Source organism: Dermacentor albipictus, chromosome 4 (assembly GCF_038994185.2).
Source record: "Dermacentor albipictus isolate Rhodes 1998 colony chromosome 4, USDA_Dalb.pri_finalv2, whole genome shotgun sequence".
NCBI classification, from domain to species: Eukaryota; Metazoa; Arthropoda; class Arachnida; order Ixodida; family Ixodidae; genus Dermacentor; species Dermacentor albipictus.
In genome coordinates this window covers 26283686-26303203 of record NC_091824.1, presented here as the reverse complement: position 1 = coordinate 26303203, position 19518 = coordinate 26283686, and the positions used below count along the sequence as shown (strand labels likewise).

Sequence of the window (19518 nt, the reverse complement as noted above, 5' to 3'; positions counted from 1 at the left end):
TCGAGCAGATAAAGCCTGCCCAATTATAGTGAAGTTTTCCTCTTTCAAAGAACGCCAACAAGTGTTAAATAATGCACGCAAGTTAAAGGGCACGAACTACAGCATTTCCAAAGATTTTTCACGCGCGGTGAAGGATAAAAGAAGCCTTTTATGGAATTTTACGAAACAGAATCGGCAAGAAGGTAGAAAAGCAGTACTGAAGTTTGATACCTTGTACATGGGCAACAACCGCTATCAGATTGATAGCGTGACCAACAAAGTGAAGCAGATGTGACCATCACCAGTGACTAACATAAAGGAAATGCTCAGTGTTTTGGTGATAAACTGCAGGAGCATAAGAAATAAAGTCGATTCTTTCCATATCCTTCTTAGATCACTTGAGCCGTCAATAGTTATTGGAACTGAGTCATGGTTGGACTCGAGTGTCTTAAATTCTGAAGTTTTTCGAGATGGCTATCATTGCTTCAGACGCGATCGAGGAGCAAGAGGGGGAGGGGTATTTATTCTTGTTCGCTCAAGCTTAGCGTGTGTTCCACTGGAAGGTTCTACAGCCGATCTTGAGTCTGTTTTTTGCAAAGTGAGGCTATCTAATGGGAAAAGTCTAGTTATTGGATCATATTACCGTCCTCCCGGAACATCATACGACCAGTTTCTTCAGGTATCTGCTTTCCTTGATACGCTTGAGAACGATATCATAATACTAGGGGGAGATTTTAATCTTCCGGGTATAGACTGGTCGTGCGATGACCCGGTAGCGTTGGTCACTGGCCATGTGTACTCTGCTTTTTTGATTGCGTCTGTGATTTTACGTTTCAACAGTACATTCGTGATGCGTCACGGAGTGACAGCACAGGTCACGTACTTGATTTGCTCTTATGTAATGTCCCGAACATTTTAACAAATGTGAATGTACTTCCCGGCTTAAGTGACCATTGTGTTTTTACTGCTAATATAAACGTTCAATATGTGTCCGTGCCGAAGAAGGAACCCAGAAAGATTTACGTGTATAAGAGGGCTGATTTCGCGGCTATAATTTCGGCGTTTGAGTTATATTTTCCTACCTTTGATGCATTAGTTGATGAATTGAGCATTGAAGAGTTGTGGAAGCTGTTTAAAGACAAGGTGTTTGAATTGCGCAATACATTTGTTCCTACTCATGTTATCTCATCTAAACGGTCAAAGGATAAGCCTTGGTTTAATCACCAGCTGCGCACACTAATACAAAAAATTAGGAGAGCTTATCTCAAGTTTCGGAGAGCGAAGTCCCCGAATACTTGGTTAGAACTGAAATGTTTGAAAAAAAGCTTTCAGAATCTCGCGGAGCAGGCCAAGCGTACGTATTTCGAAAACCTTGGTGTGAAGTTGCTCAACGATTCCAGAGAGTTCTGGAGATTTGTTAGGTGTAACGGTAAAGAAAACAATTCTATCCCCCCTTTAAAGAGCTCTGAAACCATAATTGACGCTGATGAAGACAAAGTGAAATTTTTTAGTGAGTTTTTCTTGTCAGTGTTTAGACCAAGGCGGTCTCGTAGTCTTAATGTGATCTGCCAAATGAACATTAAACAAATGCCTGAGGTTATATTTGGTGTAGAAGGTTTGCGTAAATTACTGCAGGAGATGAAGCCGACGACCCCTTGTGGCCCTGATGATATTCCGGCAGCGATTCTTAAAAACTGTTCTGGAATATTGTGTTTTTACTTTTCTCGCTTATTTACAAAGTGTTTATCTGAGTCTTGTTTACCGTGTGATTGGAAGCTGGCACGGGTTGTACCCATTCACAAAGGCGGATCGAGAAGTGCCGTTGAAAACTACAGACCGATATCTTTAACAAGTACCCCATGCAAGTTAATGGAACACATAATTTATACTTCGATCATGTCGCACTTAGTTAAGCACAATATTCTAAGCTCTAGTCAACATGGTTTTCGACAAGGTTTTTCATGCTCTACACAGTTAGTAGAATTCTTTCATGATCTGGCCTCGGCAATAGACAAAACCAAAATAATAGACTGCATATTTCTAAATTTCAAAAAAAAGCCTTTGATGTCGTTGCACATGATCTTCTCATCTCAAAACTTAAGGCCTACAAATTGGACAATAGTGTCATAGCTTGGATTGCCGAATATCTTCGTGCAAGAGCGCAGTCTGTGGTGCTCGACGGTTTTTCTTCTGTATATGTTCCAGTTACCTCAGGTGTTCCTCAGGGATCAGTTTTAGGTCCCCTTTTATTTCTACTCTTTATTAATGATATTGAAAGTGATCTTACGTCTTCATTTAGAATGTTTGCGGATGACTGTGTAATTTATAGAGTCAGAGATAACGCAAATGACATTTCATTACTACAGACTGACTTAGACCTTATAGGAACGTGATGCAATACGTGGGAAATGTCACTAAATGTTGAAAAATGTGTTCACGTCACCTTTTCAAGGAAGCGCGCATTTGAGCCATGAACTTATACCTTGAGTAATATGGCATTAAAGAAACTTGACGAATACAAATATCTAGGAATTTTAATGACGTCTGACTTAAGATGGAACAGGCACATTACGCATGTTAAAAATAAGGCAATACGTTCATTGGGCTTCCTCCGCCGTAACTTCAGTCAAATACCGAATAAATTAAAAGAGAAATTGTATTTCACTTATGTTCGTAGTTTACTTGATTACGGTTGTATTTGTTGGGATCCGTACACGGCCGATCTCACAGAACAGCTTGAAAGAGTGCAGAATAGAGCAGCTAGGTTTGTTCTTAATGACTATAGTAGAAAATTAGGTATGACAAAAACAAAAATTAAATTATCGTGGCAGGCATTAAAAGACCGGCGAAAAAACCTGAGGTTGAAATTTTTCCACGCTGTTTATTATTCAAAAACAGGGATTCAGAGAGAAAGATATATTAAGTCGCCTACTTATACGTCGTTGAGACGCGACCATGCGCTGAAAGTCTGCGAGTATCCTTTCATGGGTGACGTCTTTAGGTATTCTTTTTTTGTTCGGACTATCAGAGAATGGAATGCTCTTTCGCCTGACATTGTTAATATTGAAAACAATGATGCGTTTTATCACGCTTTATGTATGTGATTACTTGTTCCTTCCTTTATTATGTAATAAATGTAATAAATAAATAAATAAATAAATAAATAAATAAATAAATAAATAAATAAATAAATAAATTTTATTGCATTTAGTCCCCGTCGAAATGCGGCCGCCGCGGCTGAGATTTGATCCCGCGACCTCGTGGCAGACAGAATAGGAATGTCCTTGATGGTTTAATTAATCAATATATTGAGTATATATAACTCTTTAGGCCTCAATGTTAGAAATTTAACCCACCAGAGATTCGTGTTAGCACCACCCATTTATCGTGTACACCAGTTGCTGTATATTGTGTGATACGAAAAAAAAATGAAATCAGACTGCGGCTGGTTCCGCAGGATTTTTTTTTTCGGAATCAAGGTAATCAACGTAACTTTTCTGTGGCAAATGAGTGGGGGGAGGTACTTCTACTGCTACAAATGTGAATAATGCCCACCATTCACCATAAAGACGCCTAAGCCCGCAAAGAAGAATTGAAATAACGTCTATCTCACAGGTACGGCTGTGAGATACACCTCTCCTTTACATGGCAAACAAAGAATCACGTCAAACGGACTCGCACGTGAAAGATACGCAGGAAGAACCTTGCCAAGAACAAGTTAACAAGAGAAACTGCAATATAAAGATTTCTAGTGGGGTTTTTGAGTTAGCTCGGGAAGAATTATAGAGGAATATATATTTGCGCAACAATCGCAGTTTATTTGGATCCCTTGTTTACTACTCTACGAAGTGCCAAAACCGACTCGTATTGTTATTTGGGAAATTCTGTAACGATGCCTGGTCACCACTCCCGTACAACCAAGTAGAGCGCAGGACGCTGTGGTTCTATAGTCGGATACAACTTTAGAAAAAAGGGGAGGCCCCGCCCAGATGACCGAAGCGAGGCAGCCGATTGCCTCCGCGACTAAAATAGTCCCGCTCGAAACATGGTGCTCCCGAAACGCGTAATTCTCGGTATAAATAAAGACTTTTGCATTTTGATGACTGGTTTATTAGAGCTCTCATGTGCTACAGCACATGCCGGATAGCGGCAGAAAAATAACCCCGTGCCTTTCACAACGCTCCCGTCGTCTGCTCTTTAGCTTCATTGCAAGTGACAAAAGTAGAAAGAGCCGCTTGCAAGACTTTTGCGCTTCTTCACTTGTACACGGCGTATCTACTACTCTTTTCTCAAGCTTAAAATGAATCAGTTGCTATTGAAAAAGATCTTATACAAAACAATGCTTTATTGCAACCATTACAAACCTGGAGCGAGAATACGGTCGAGGCAGGAAGTGCAAAAATGCTTCATTTATCTTTTCAAAAAAGTACTCTTGGTTTTGAATAGCATAAAAATTTATATTTTTTGGTTTTGTGTTTTCACAATTTCACAGCACGCATTCTACCGCTTGCGCGTGCAGTGAGTACTAGTGAACAGCAATCAATCGACAGTGCCACACAACACTCGAACACTGTCGCTGGACGCTCGGCTATCTCGCTGCTGACAATAGAGAGGTTTAGCTTGTCCGGTATTCCGGTAAAACGCAGGCGGACGGGGCATTGGGGCAGCAACACGATTATGCCAGTGCTGAAAATTTACACCAGCAGCGAAGAAGAATACACGCGGTTAATGCAATATTAACTGTTTCGGTTTGTTTGAGCACTGCGCCACCAGGTGGCTGCACCATGCAGACCACTCGACCGCTCACGCTTACGCCTCCGCCCCAACGCCCCGGGCGTCCGCATGCGTTTTACCAGAATACCTGAAAAGAAAAACCTCTCTATTGATAGTTTACGCTAAGTTGACGGCGACATATCTTTGCGTTGAAGGCTTCTTCTCCACATAGTTTCTGTCGCGCGCATTTTTCTGATTTCTCCTGAGAATGGTGTTGCTCCATCACTTCACCCCGTCCGACGAAAAACGCAGCGACACAGTATACGAACACACCCGCTGCCATCGTAGGCACCAGTCTTTGGAAAACTTTCTCGCCGTAACTTCACTCGGGAGCGAAATAAAACAACATGGAACAAGCACGCAGTATGTGTGTTCGCAGCGATCGCCGCGGGATCCTGTTTACAGGCAAAGCGTAGCGCAGCGCCAGCGATGCTCGCTGCAATGTTCCTTTACCGGATCACGGCTCAGAATAAATGCACGCGGCACAAATGGCGCATCGTAAGCTCGCAGTAATATTTCCGGCATGATAGACCATCACAAACAGTTCTGGAATTCGCTCTGACGAGGGGCTGAAGCACACAGCTGACGCGACCTCGCCCAGTTCGAAGCGCGGGCGGCCATCTTCTCCGTCGGTGGGGTCACCGGCCGCCTGGCTCATGACGTTTGTCCAGAGCGCGCGCCCATTGGAGGATGCTCGTGCTCCTCCGCCTCGGAGGAGTAAACGCCCCCTCCGCGAAAGGTTAGAAAAACACGCAGATAAGCACAGCAGAAAAGTGGCTACGTCAGGCGGCTCGATTGATAACTGTAGAAGCGTCATTAAAAACACACACAATTAATACCCACTTCCGACGGTGTTTCCTCTACTTCCTTTTTAAATAAAGATATGTTCATCCATAAAGATATTCACAAACAACGGTTAAAGTTGTTAATTTTCGCTTTTCCTTCCTTTTTGGCTGTTGTCTCAGCCCTCTCCCAGAGTAGATCGCTTAATTTCTAAACTCCTTGCGACTCTTGTTTCCAATTGTCAATTTTGCACGAAACGTGCTGTAGAATTAGAAAAATACCAGACGAGGTATCTGGTGACAGTCGTATTGCTTATCGGTTTAAGTGCTATTGCAGTGTTTGATGGTGAACACTGCTTCGCATTGTTTTATTTCCACCTTATCTGACCCATATCGGGGATATATGATTCCTAGGGTCAGCCAGTGTCGCGCCGAGCCGTCATTCGAGAAGATAATGGAGCAAAAGGATATGTTAAAGGAAACTGGCGTTTTCTCCTGCCACAATTCGTTCCACAAGCATACGGACCAGCTGACTGCAAACCGAATCCATTTACTGGTCCCTGGATCAGTCTAAACAAAGAAGTTTTGACTAACGAAGCAACAGCAATGCGCAAGATCGTTGAACGCATGATGACAACTGAAATCGGGTTAATCGCGTGGGCACCAAATCGATGCGAGAACTGGCTTTCACACCCCAGGATATGCCGATAACTACCGCCATCCAAAAGGAGTGAAAAAATTTACAACCGTTCCACTCTGTGAAGATGGAATGGCAGCGCAAGCTGACGACAGTCAAAGCTCTCAAATGAAAGGCAAAGTGCTTCAAGACGTGACTCCAAGTAGTATTTGATTCTTACATTATCAGCTCGTGCGAATTGCTTTATCACAGTAGTATCACATTGATCTTTTGGCGTATGACCAGTTATATTCCTTGAATAAAAATTAATTGTGATCGAAAATACCGTCTTCACGTAGTGGCGTTCCCACATAAAAAAAAATTTGCTAATTACAACAAAAGCAAGAAAAGAATTTTCTCGAGTATTCTCTTTGGCAAGCTGCTCATGGTTAAGAAAGAGCATAATGTCCAATATGTTATTTTCTGATGACGAAAATCCATAGTTTAGTTGCTCACAATTTATACGAGGAAAATTAAGATCTCCTGTTATGTTTAATTTTCTTCTCTGTAGCTTCAGCTGGTGGTCATCCAGTCAATAGCACACAGTTCAATGCTATATTTGGCAATGATAGTCAAGCCTCCACCACGAGAGCTTCTATCCTTTCTGAAAAGTTGATAAGCCGGTGATACCATCTTGTCGCGAATAAGTTCTTAGAACCAGGTTTCTGTGATTACGCAAACTTACGGATCGTACAGTAGCAGCAGATCTTCCTGTTAGGGAGCCTTATTTACAATTATTTAGGCGTTTAGAAACAGCAAGCGTGGCTGCCAAGGTTTTAATGGCTAACTTGCTGTTTCCCACAAACTCTTCGGCAACGCCTTACGAGAACTTCACTCACCATCCACATCTAAAGGCGGTCACCCTAGCGAAGTTTATTATGTACAAGTAATACTCTCCTACCAACTTCGTTATCTTGCTTTAGGCTGACCGAGAACAGCTTACATTTTCTTAATGTTTCTGCGTGTTAGTCATTCTGGGCATATATTCTTGTTCTTTTGAATTTGCTCGCATTATTCAAAACTGCTTGCTTTCTGTGAAATTCTGAAAAAGATATGAGTGGTCCATTGCGCTTTGGTTTCCTAAGTCTGTGAATTCATCCGACTCACGAGTGGGTAACACCTACTTTATATATATACATTTGAGAACTTTTAGGTGCATTACTTCTTGTGATCCCTCAAACGCATCAAGAATGCCAAACACAACTAGGTTCGGTCTGCTGCTTCCCTCCTCTATATCAACTAGCTTTGCTTGCTGTGATAGGAGTATCTTGTGGGTATTAGCTGCCGCAGAGTTTCCACCTTCATTCACGAAGATTTTGGTACATGTATCTTTTACTTTGTGTTCTGATTTAGTCATTCGTGTGTTGAAGCTTGCTACAAGCGTTTCCCGGATTTTCAAGGCGAGCGTCCATACATGTGTCCAGCTTCGATCTCCCAAAATAAACTCCTTTAATGTTAGTGCCATGCGAGTGTGTCATGTGTCGCTTTTTTGCCCACTGTCGGAGGCGCTGTGCTTGAGGCTTTCAGTATGGGTGAGAGCGCATGCATCCGCGGTTAAAGTGCGGCTGCCGATCACTAATCGAGAAAAAAGTTGAAAGCGGCAAAAAAAATGATATTCGCTTTCAAGCAGGACAGGCCCAGCCTTTCAGGCTTAAATACGATCATATGGGGTTTTACGCGCCAAAGTACTGTGCGAACTGTGAGTGAGAGAGAGAGAGAGAGACTTTCTGTTAGAGGGCTATGGCAACTGGTTGCCGTTGCAAGTGGTTCAGAATTAACCTTGGTAACTTGAAATTTAGTCCATTGAGCCTTAATATAGGTTCACGAGTATTTTTGCATTACGCCCACTCTGGAATGCGGCCACCATGTTGGAGAGTAAAACCCTTGTGCTCAGAAGCATCATATCACAGAGCCTCAGCGACTGCGGCGGGTGTTCGGCCGCTTTCTTACGCGTTTTGGGGAGCATGGAACCTGAGGGTGATATCTTCGTCGCGAACCCTTTTTGGGTATTTCGTAGTTTTTTCGCCGATGAATGCTGATCCGTTGTCGGCGAAGAGTGTCTTTATTCTTTGAAGAAAGCTCGCCGTAGAGTTGCTGCCATTTCTCTTTCCTGCCTTCGCTCGTGCGGTGGACATTCCCTCGTCCGCAGCAGCTATGTAATGCTTGAGCATCAAAGTCTCTGCAATGCTGAAGCGTATAATCAATTTCGAAGGTAGTGCTACAGGGCTTGAGGCCGCTGGCTTCAGCTCGGCCTCGCCAGCCGTATCTTTATGGGGACGATATACAAAAAACGTCGCGTACTTTATTTCGAGTGCTCTTTCAAGAGCTCCAGGTGGTCAAAATTTTGGCACTCGCTGAGGCATGCCTGATAATTCGATTGTGGCTTTGGCACGCCAAACGGAAAATTTTAATTTTATTGTTTTACTAATCTTCAAGGGAAGAAGAAGTGACAATACTTGCTTCCCATGGATGTTACGGAACCTCGGTACATTGATGGCTTTTAAAGTAAATCCACATATACGCAAATTTATAAAGTAAATATGCAGATGTTACATCAGTTTATCAAACTTACCATTTACATATTTTTGTGGCTTCTCGAGAAAGCACGGTTGTGTCCAAAGTATTGAAGTTTAGGCCGAATAGGCTTCCCAATACGTATGCATTTACGTTCTTAGGTTTTAAAATTTCCGTGCCATCTCCCATACTAATCATGCGGTCGTAAGCCCACTCCCCTGTTTCTAAGTGATATAAAGACCCGTGGTTGCATCACGTCTGGAAGTTTCATTCAAGGATGGTGAGGACTCTAAAACGTGACCTGCTCTGTTGAGCTTGCAGAAAACACTGATGTCCGTTTTCGGTGAATGAGCTAAAATTTGCATCGGGTTGTTGGCGAGAAGTCTACAGTGCTGGTCTTCATACTCAAGATGAAGCTTTATTACGGGGCTAAAACGGATTTTCCCTATAAAATACAACTGGAACGCATAAATATTCCCATAGGCAACCGGTAAACCGGATTGAATGAAATTCGTTCCAGTTAGTATTGAAGTATTTACTTTTCCGACTGTAGGAAGTGAAATTCTAGAAGGGTGGTTCAAAGCATTTCCGAAAATTGGCGAATATTTGGAAGTAAAAAAAACTAAAACATAAAGCTTGCAATCCTGTAACATTGCTCCAAAAATAAGCATTGAAGGTCTGCAAACTGCATGCGTTGCAGCATCTAAAGTTGGCACTTGCGGCATAGCATTGAAAGTTACTTCAAACCATTGTAGTCCTCACTATGGTTTTACAAAAATACTACTCACAAATTATCAGTACACATCAGGGTGGTGTATAAAGCACAGATTTTGTCCGCTGTAGACATGTAAATAGGGGTAGCTTACATAATTGGGATGTTGTTTTGTAATATTGTGTTGCAGATTGTAAACATGACTCTCCAGTTTTCGAAACCTTATTTTTTTTGGTTTTGTAAAGAAAGGTATGGTGTTCAATAACAACATGACATTTGCTGCCAATACATTTTACTTTTTACGCTTGAACGCATAATTATGCGGAACCCACGCACTGCGGTCTTCGACGCAAACGAAGCTCTCTCTGCTGTTTGCTTTGATTGAGGATAAATAGCGGTGATGGTGATGGCAAATGTTTGATTTAATTAACGTTTGGTCCAAGACTAGAAGATAGGGTTGATGTTTAACGTTACCTTGCGTGCACCACTATTATTTGTTTGCGTAGTACACAACATACATGGAGAGTTGTTTGCTTGAGGTGTTGTTCCATGCCAAACTTGATAACGTCGTAGAGCTTTGGGCATTGTCATTACCTCACATGGTGCATCGCATTGTCACAGAAGCATTGAACTTTACTTGATTATGGGGATTGTCATAGACCACTATCAAATGGTGAGGCACACCGCAGTGGCGCACTCCGGATTAATTTTGACACAGTGGTGTTCTTTACTGTGTCCCTGAATGTAGTGCACGAGCGTTTTTATTTCGCTCCCATCAAAATGCGGCGGCCGCTGTTGCAATCAAACCCATGACGAACAATCCCGTAGCAGCAAGGCTACCGCGGTGAACGCAGATGTGTCGACTCGGATAATTACACTTGTCAAGACGCTAATGTGGTTGGTCCAGGGAGCTCCAGAGGGCGTTGCGCACAAGCGACGTAATGGAAAGGTTCAAACTAGTTTCTCACGTCGTCTTTCCTCTGTGCCGCCCGCCTATTATGTATACGCGCGCTCTGAACCTTCCTACCCCCCCCCCCCCCCTCCTCTAGCCCGACCCGGTGTGCCAGGCAGCAGCAGCAGTAGGAAAGTCGAAGGAGACAAAGAAAGCTTCGTTTTAATAAACCGCATGAAAATTGGTGCATGGTAGCGTAGGAAATCGAATCCTTCGTTATCAAGTATTTCAACAGGAGATGCCGAAGCAAGGCTACTCAAGTGTTGAACAATCTGACCACAACTAGGGTAGCCACCTTACTATAGCCGTCCTGGACATTTCACTGATGCTACACTACTGTTGCGCCTCCATGTGCGGATATGAACAACAGCCCATGCGTCAAAGCTGCCATCCATGTTGCCAGAAGCACAGTACCACAACCATAGAGCCTCTGATATCCCTGCATCGCGTAAACTACTCGTTCAGTGACACTGTACTGGGATATTTGAAGTAGCCGAGGCCGCCTTATTCAATAGGAAGGAGGAGGCGTTCTTCTGCTGCATCTGTTTTTTTTCCTGTTCAGTCATATTACTGAACAAACGTCTTGGCGTACGCTAGTACGGGAGACAACATTGCTGAAATTAGGTTGACTAAAGCAAGTATGAAGTGTTTAGATGAGCGCGTGCCTACGTCTGATTATCTTGCTAGCTGAACGCTTGACACGACAGTGTTTTAAAAACGAGCTGTGCAAATTTTGTATTCAGATATTGTGTTTTATGAGCATCAAAATGCTTAAGCTACATTTTGTCCTCTTCTCTATAAGATTTTCCTGTTCCTCATTTTATCTGATTTTCCCCAAACCGCAATCTTAAAGGTTGGCTTCAAAGAAAGTTCAGACCAGCTGGTCTGAACTTCGTTTGAAGACAACGTTTCAGATTTTCCAACATCATAAAATCTCGCTGTTCTGTGTAGCTCAGGTCAAGTAACGTAAAAGGAATGTCAATTCCTCTTCCAGAACTACACAACGACATGAGCATTTACTTCAGTCGTAGCTAGAGAGCTGAGAGCTGGCAGCTTTTCTGCAATGCGCAGTGTCAGGTTAATTACAGACTAAAAGTGATAGAATGCTTTAAAGGCACGCGGACGTGGTGTCTCTGAACCACATCTTCCACCATCAAAGAATGACCGGCGGGCACCAGGTGCGTCGATTCCATTCCTGCCAAATACAGGTTCACAGACGAGAAGTAGCCCAAGTGCACGAGATTAGAGATGGATGGAGGGAGAATAGAAATCAGTGGGAAAATGACTGAACAGTCTCAACGGGGAATTAGCCGACCCATTCACGCGTAAACGCTGTAATTATTTGCCTCGAGGGATCCGCTGCTAGTGAAAAATGATTATTTAACGCGCGCACGCGAATAGGCGTGCCACATTGCTTGAGAGTAGTCGTAGTGACAGAATTTTATGTTTTGTGTCTTTTGCATGCAAACACAGAGCTAAAGTGCAAATAATTTTGCTCATTCATGCCGATATCCTTCATAGGTGGCGGCGAATATGTATCCACGCTATTACGTATCCCCCTCGGCATTCTCCTTTACTTATATGTCTCTGCCATAACATATCAGCGCAGGCTACATTGGCGTAAAGAGACTTCACTCTAGTGCTAAGAACTGGAGGCGCAAATACAAATACGAATACGATTTGTTTCATGTTTGTTCGAAACATGGAGAACTGGAAGAAAAAGCTGCTGAACAGCAGCTTGACAAGCTCCCACCCCCCTAGTCTGTCAAAACCGCATATAATGGGGCCCTACAAGCTAAACTTCAAAGGAATCTGGATGTGTGAACAGTTCCTCCGGCTCTGAGTGCCGCAGCAGCGAAAGCGATTACGCCTCTGTCTACTATCAACACTTTGAAACGTGAGCAGAACTTCTGCAATCCCGCGCAAACTGCCCCAGCTGCATGTCATGAAGGGAACGCAACAATGACGTGATGGTGGCAAGAAGACGATAACCCCATATCTGCTGTTACATTTGGCACAATGACAACAGCAGCGTGATTAGTACGACGGTGACAACGACATAGTTGTGAGTGCAGAGCAAGAAATGCTACGACGATAGCACGGTGACGGCAAAACGATAACAACGGCGGAGATTGCTGCAATGGCTTGGCGACAATTTGTTGGATGACATCTCAGACAGCAAAGCCAGTGTTTTATGCGAGGAACGTTGCGTATGAAATCAGCGCTGCCCATGAACGACTGCCGCATTGCGCGACAGATATTGTGTGTGACCAAACTAACTGCAGGCCCAACGTTGAGCGCATACGTCGTATATGCTAAATACTTCGCTGATACTTTGAACGGCAAAATGTGATTAAAAGGTCAGTGCCTAAGACATAAGGCACAATGACAAAGGCACGAGTATTGTTTCTAGTGGCAGCAGTGGGTAGTACTTTTTCTTCCCTCTTTATGCGGTAATGATGCGGCTGTAAATGAGAGCATGGTCAGTTTGGCAAGGTGGCACGGTCACAATAGCGACACTATGACGGTGGTAGCATGAGGACGGCGTAGCGAATACAGCGTAACCGATGTACAGCGTAAACCCCCCTTCCAGATATTCGCTGCTGTCGCAGGTAAAATGATAGCAGGCGCATGCCTCAAAAAATAGGCGAATTCATATTTCATCCCAAGGAAACAGAGGCCAAGCCCAAGATAGTGGTGACTGTAGAGCGGGGAACAGTAGAGTGATTTGTTTCCAGCTGAACATTTCATTTCATTTCACTTCATTTTTATTTCCTTAAATCCTCAATAATCTCCTCTGAAGCAATTATCCCAAGCACGAACACTTCCGCCTTGCTGTTGCCGCGAGGAAGGTTACACATACGCAACGTGCATGATGATAACAAAACAATACCTCGGAAAAATTGTTCATGGTATGAGATTGAAATATTATTCCTTAAGAACTGCTGAAACCATGGTACATTCAAATGACAAGGCGCCAGTCGCTAAGTGTTAAGACAGGCATTTAATAATGTTCGGTTACCTTGGCATGTCACGTAGTGCCTTGCTTTTTGATATTGCTGCGTGCAGTCAGCAAGAGCTGACTATGCACGGGCTTAATGCGCCTGATTACGGTGCTCTCCACGAGCCCTCCTTGGGTGCAAGTATGCGCAAAGCCAAGCGTTTTTGGTGGCACGTGTGCCGGTTAGCTATAGAAAGGAGCGCGTCCAGCTCGCACTCCTTTCAGAGCCGCGAACGACGGCACACAGCAGAGGCTTGTTCCCGAAAGACACCTCAGGTAACAAGAAGTAAGACAGCCTTTCAATGCCTACGCTTCGATGTAGATGTTTCATAGAAAACGTTGCTGTGCAGCAACAAAGAATACATGAGGTGGTTGTGGCTCTGCTTAGTTTACAAGAGGGGAAAAAGGGTAGAATTATTCAAGACGTCTTTCTTTTTTCATTCAAGGTTGGCGCTTGAGGCTTCGAATGATATGTCCGTCTATTTTTCATAGAGAACACGGCTCTTCGGGATGACTTGATCTTTTCTGCGTAAACGTACTGTTTTTGAGGTTCCAGGCGCCGTATTGTGCCATTTAGCAGCAGAGATTGTCCAACTTACTAAGCTAATTCAACATTGAAATGCATAGCCAAAATTAGCGCGTGGCACCGCTTTTAAGGCACGACACTGTGCTGATACTGTTTCTGAAAAGCCCGATTCATGAGTATTGCTGTAATGCAGATTACTATATATTCCACTGAAATAAGGAATTTTCTGCAGCTGTTCTGTATCTGTAGTGCTCCCATGACTTCTTATTGGTATATTCATTTCAAATACCCCTCTTATTCCTAGCGAATTGGTACATGAAGTGAACTCTTGCTTTAGGATGAGACTGTCATGCGACTTGATGGTTTCGAAAGGGTGCGGCGATGGGCATGGCATGGAAGGACGTTCCAGTGCATTCATGTCTTAAAAGAGAATGACGAAAGGTGGACAGATGTTTCTTAAAAGGAAGAGAAAAGCCTGCACGTAATGAAAGATTAGAGTTCATGTACGATGAATCGGTGAAGCGACTCAGTGGCTTGGAAAAGAGTGTTGAAACTTCGGAAATGGGCGTGTCTCACTGGCTTGCGTGAGACAGCAGTGTATTGAAGCTGGATTATTATCAAAGCTAAAGAACGCATCAGTTGTAAAAGTGTAGTGTGCTGGTCTGAGTTAGTAGGTACATGATTACGACGGGAACGAAGAGCGTTTGGACGGAATCGAAATGAGGATTACAGACACGGCGCTGCACTAAAACCACTGGTTTATTGATGGGAATGCATTGTATACAAAACACAGGCTCAGTGCAGAAGACCAACGAAACTACGGTGTCTTCGCCGAGATAGAAATGAAATTATCACATCGCATGAACTGTCATAGCAGGCTGTCACGTTTTTATCAAATAGGTAATCTCACCGCCATGCAGAGAAGCAGAGGATACAGTGGCGCAGGTGTTTCCATGTGATCGGATGGATACCGCTTCGCAAATCTCGCATGCTCTTTGCTCTGTATCTGTAACTAATATTGCGCTTTCTTGAAAGATAGGTTGGCAGCCGCATTATTTACAGTGCTGGACTAAATGACTGGGTACAGACCCTTTCATTGAGCGTGCATGCTCTATCAGCCGGTCAGTCAAACATCGTCCTGTTTGGCCAATGCAAGCGCGTATTTCGTAGTCATGAAAGGAGGTTTGTGTTTTTTCGCACAGATTACTTTTCTGAGGCCTTCCTGGTTGACTTTGTGGCATTTTACCTGCAACCTCTTGTGACCTGTGGGTACACACATCACGTTTGACTGAATAGGCTCAAAACAGGTGACTTTCCAAAACGCTGGAAAAACGAAAAAGAAAAATGAATTGCAACGTCGGTGTGGTATCAGAACATTTTGGAGGCATATATCTCGAAGTTGGTGCTAGTAATATAGCCTTTGCTTTCTGATTATGACTTCTTTATCAACCTGCCTAATGTCCACTTTTGCCCCACGTGTGGCAAAAATAATACCCTAAAACTAATAAAGGATTATGTGACGGAGATATTAAAAATGAATAATTAAATACGATCTCTGTTTCATTGGTAACAGAGCAGTACACGTTCTCATTTCAGTAATGTCCTTAGTCAGGTATAGCTGTCAGGCCTTTTAGGTGGGGTGCAGAGTCCTTGAGGAAGGATAGGATATTGATAGACACAGTTCATTGAAGACGCTGAGAGTGTAAAATTGAAAGAGGTTCTGCAAGAGAACCCGCATAATCTCGTTTAATATATGTAGGAATAAAGGCTAGATTCAGTATAACAACGCGTGAACTTGCGAGCAGGAGACGCAGAACCGAGCGAGGCAGGAGCAGCGGAACATCCTTCTTCATTTCTTCGTGGCCTCGGCCCGAATAGCTAACGCCGGAGTGCGTCAGATGTGAAAGGTGAACAACGAATATGACGATGGCTGCTAAAGTATTCATCTATCTCGAAATATTTTCTAATAAATGTAACCATAGTAGATCATCATAACTCCCCATGATGTGTTGTGCCTTCGCCTTTTGTTGCTCATAACCCCTTCAAAAGAAAAATTGGTCCATTTCAAGTTTCAGAAAGCGTCATGGCAGAGTGGATTTAAATAGAAGACCTAAATCACATTGAAGGGCAAAGTCGGCCAAATTACAGATAAGGTCCAAGTAACTTTTTGTTCTCTCTTCCTCCACCGGCTTCTTCTTTTTTGGTGTTTTAGTTCGTGGTCGGCTTTTCATAAGCTGCTGCACTGCTTTCGTGCTTCGGTATTTCGGGACTCAACATCATGGATCTGAATAATTTGAACTGAATATATTTACGGACAGACATACGCTGAGTATAATGGAAACAAAGAAGGCGAGTTCACATTAACGAATGCGTGTGAGCAAAGCCCTCGGGGCAGTCCGTCGCTCCGATCGGGCACTTGGCAGATTGGTCCGCTGTCTCTCAAGTCTCAGACCACACTGCATGCTCAGCCGCACATATTCTCACCTCCGTCCGTGGGGCCATGTGTCCGGGATCCATAACTCACACCGGCCGTGAGCGCTACGCGAACCACCCGAGCCGCCCGCGCCGCCGCAGCCCGACTAAAGCATTCTCCAAAATCTCCCCACAAATGGCGCGCTGCGCCATTTATGGCGCTCTCCAGAACCAGTGCGCGAGAACCACTGCCGCTCCCTTTTTCGCCGAACCACGTCTGGGCACCGCGTTTCCAAAGCAGGCGTTTTCCGGAAGCGTCTCGGGTGCGGGCCAACAGCACCACGTTGCAAAGCAACAGATAACAAACACAGAGAGAACCCCAGAGAAGACGAACGAGCACGGACTTGAACTAAACCCAAAGAATGCATGGGTGAATTAACCAAGGTTAAGATTCACAATGACCTTACAGCCCCGATAATCCAATAGGCGAATTGGTGAATCAACGCAAACCGACTTTCTCACGTGTATAACTGCCCCAACTTACATGGCCGACATCAGGTTTGCAAGACTGCGGAAGCTGAGACACTTACGAACGCTTCGGTAGCTCTCGCAGGCACACTATTTACGGCTGATGTCTGTCCCCTTTGGTAGTTCAGATCATCATCATCAGCCTATTTTACATCCACTGCAGGACAGAGGCCTCTCCCTGCGATCTCCAATCACCCCTGCCCTGAGCCAACCGATTCCAACTAGCACCCACTAATTTCCTAATTTTATTGTGCCACTTAGTCTGTTGCCGTCCTCGACTGCGCTTCTGTTCTGTTGACACCCATTCTGTAACCCTAATGGTCCACCGTTTATACAACGTGTGCATTACATGATCAGATAAGATGTGTAGAAAAGCGGTAATATCGCCTTTCTGATACGTTTCGAGAAGTTATCGAGCTAATTTGAATAACCGTACGCCGATTTTGCATAAGCAGTGGTCGAACCACTACGAGAGCATCTGGGATGTGAGCCTGAAGCTGATCGAGAATGAGCTGTTTGGTTGACTCAAATTGCTTGGTAAAGTCAACCATGCTTCTGCGATATTCGTACAAAGCCTCATAAAATCATCATGCAAGAACGTCTACGTCAAACTCACAGACCTCGGAGATCGATTCACCGAGAGTTCGGTCTTGACAAAACGCAAGCCACTCCCCTGACAGCTTTGTTCACAGGTTTTGTGACTCGAGAGAAATGCGATATTTTTTTTAGAATTCGTTCATAATGCCAGCGTCTTTCGATGCTGGCTTGTTGATTAAGTACACTTTTACTGCATTTGTTTGCGCCTGATTCATAATTTGTCCAAACATTGTTGAGCCAGTAGCCAAAGGAAAGCGGCAGCCCATAGTAAATAGACATATAATATAGCAGATACAAAAATGAGTGCATACCTAGTGCTTAGTGAAATATCTAGTTTAAAGGTTGCACTTACAAAAAAGAAGTGGTATATTATACATCATAGTTCATATACGCAAACATACACAGAATTTTGATGCGACCTCATATACAACTGTTTGGCAGAACCAATTATTCCCTAAGAAATGGCGAAGTATCAGTACACTGTCAAAATAACTCGCGCTTCACGAGCTTTTTGACCACCGTGCTTACTATTGCTTGATTGTGCTCTTTAATTTGTACTTAATTTGCTTTTCTCTTCTGGTTTGGCTGTGCGTTCTTTTTTTTTTTACTTTCAGACCCTGAATTTGTTAGTGGTATGTTTTTTGTAGTCCTATTTCAGCTGCACATTTATGTATAAATTCGTCAATTGTTCATGCTCTATAATAATACTGCATCCAGTATTTTTCTAGCTTTGGTCCAATAATGCGCATTTGGATCCCTAGCTCGAGAGTATTGAGGTCTATAACGACGTTATGTATACTCGAATCCAGTAGGCCCTTGCAGCACAATGGAAGAGACACGAATTCTTAACCAATAGGAAGGCTGAATGCCCCTCGAGATGTGCTCATCTGCGCCGCATCGCCTGCTCAATGTCCGCTTGTTATCATGTCGGCACATGATCCATGGTTTGTGGATTGACGCAAAAAATGCTTTGGTACATGACCGTAAGCTTGGTTTACATGCATGTGACAGCGGGGCTTCGCTTCACCTGTACGCTTTCCCTGCACTTACCTTGCAGGCTCCTTAGCAAGCAGTAACGCCGGACGCCCTCATAAATGTTTATCTGCAGCACAGAGTCTGCTAGGCGTCCACTCGGCATTTGCTCGCTATGGTCATCACGTACCATGCTAAAGTGGAGTAGTAAATTAATGATGCAGTGAACAATTAGGCCTTTATGGCGTTCCGCATCGTCAATGCGCCACCAGTGCTAATGGTGTGGCGTCATCTGCAAACTAGAAATCCAACCAGTTTTGCGCCTCGGCACCGTGTCGGTAGTCTTAGGAGCATGAAAACGAGCAGCCGATCTCAATAATTACGAGAAAACATACCTAATGCAGCTTGAGATGGGATTGAGGGATGACGTATTTCGTCACTTGTCTCTTGCTGAGAGGGCAGCGAGCCAGTAACAGGGTTGAATTCGGATCGATGTGGGTAGTCGCTGCTGCATGGGCACTGTCATGTTGCTGTAGGTGATGACGGTTAGGGGGGCTATTACGCTTACCGGGGCCAACTGCCACAGTTATTCTTGGTATACGACGGGCATGCGCAAAAGCCATAACATGTCACGCATCGCTGTACCTCATTATGTAGTGAGCAAATATAAATATTTCTAGTGCAGACAATAATCAGCCAGTTACGCCGGGAGCTATATACCACTGCGGAAGAATATTGCCTGTGTACGCCTCGTACCTTCGGCATTGCTACAAGGTGCTTGTGAGATGGAGTATAGAGGAAGAAAGTCATTGCATATAGCGCAGACATGCGTACTTAACACGAGGCATTCTTATGGACTATTTAGGTATCTTGAAATAATATTCATAGCAGTTTTGTGAGAACCGTAGATTTGTGATTTCCTTATTGATGTGAAACGAATGACTGTGTCGAAGTATCCCTTTATATATAAATACCTGACCACTGTTAGTTTTTGTGCAGAAATGCATATTTAAACCTTGAGTTGGTTCCAGCAACGCTAATGACATTGGTCTTTTGGTTTGGACGCCATGTTCGGAATATGTTAGAAGGTTTGT

At 43.8% G+C, this 19518-nt stretch overlaps 1 protein-coding gene across 1 annotated transcript in view; it reads left to right on the top strand.

Annotated features, from left to right (window-relative positions):
- Nucleotides 1-19518, top strand: part of LOC135905293 (putative defense protein 1) — a 52507-nt gene that overhangs the window by 17934 nt on the left and 15055 nt on the right. The window lies entirely within an intron of this gene.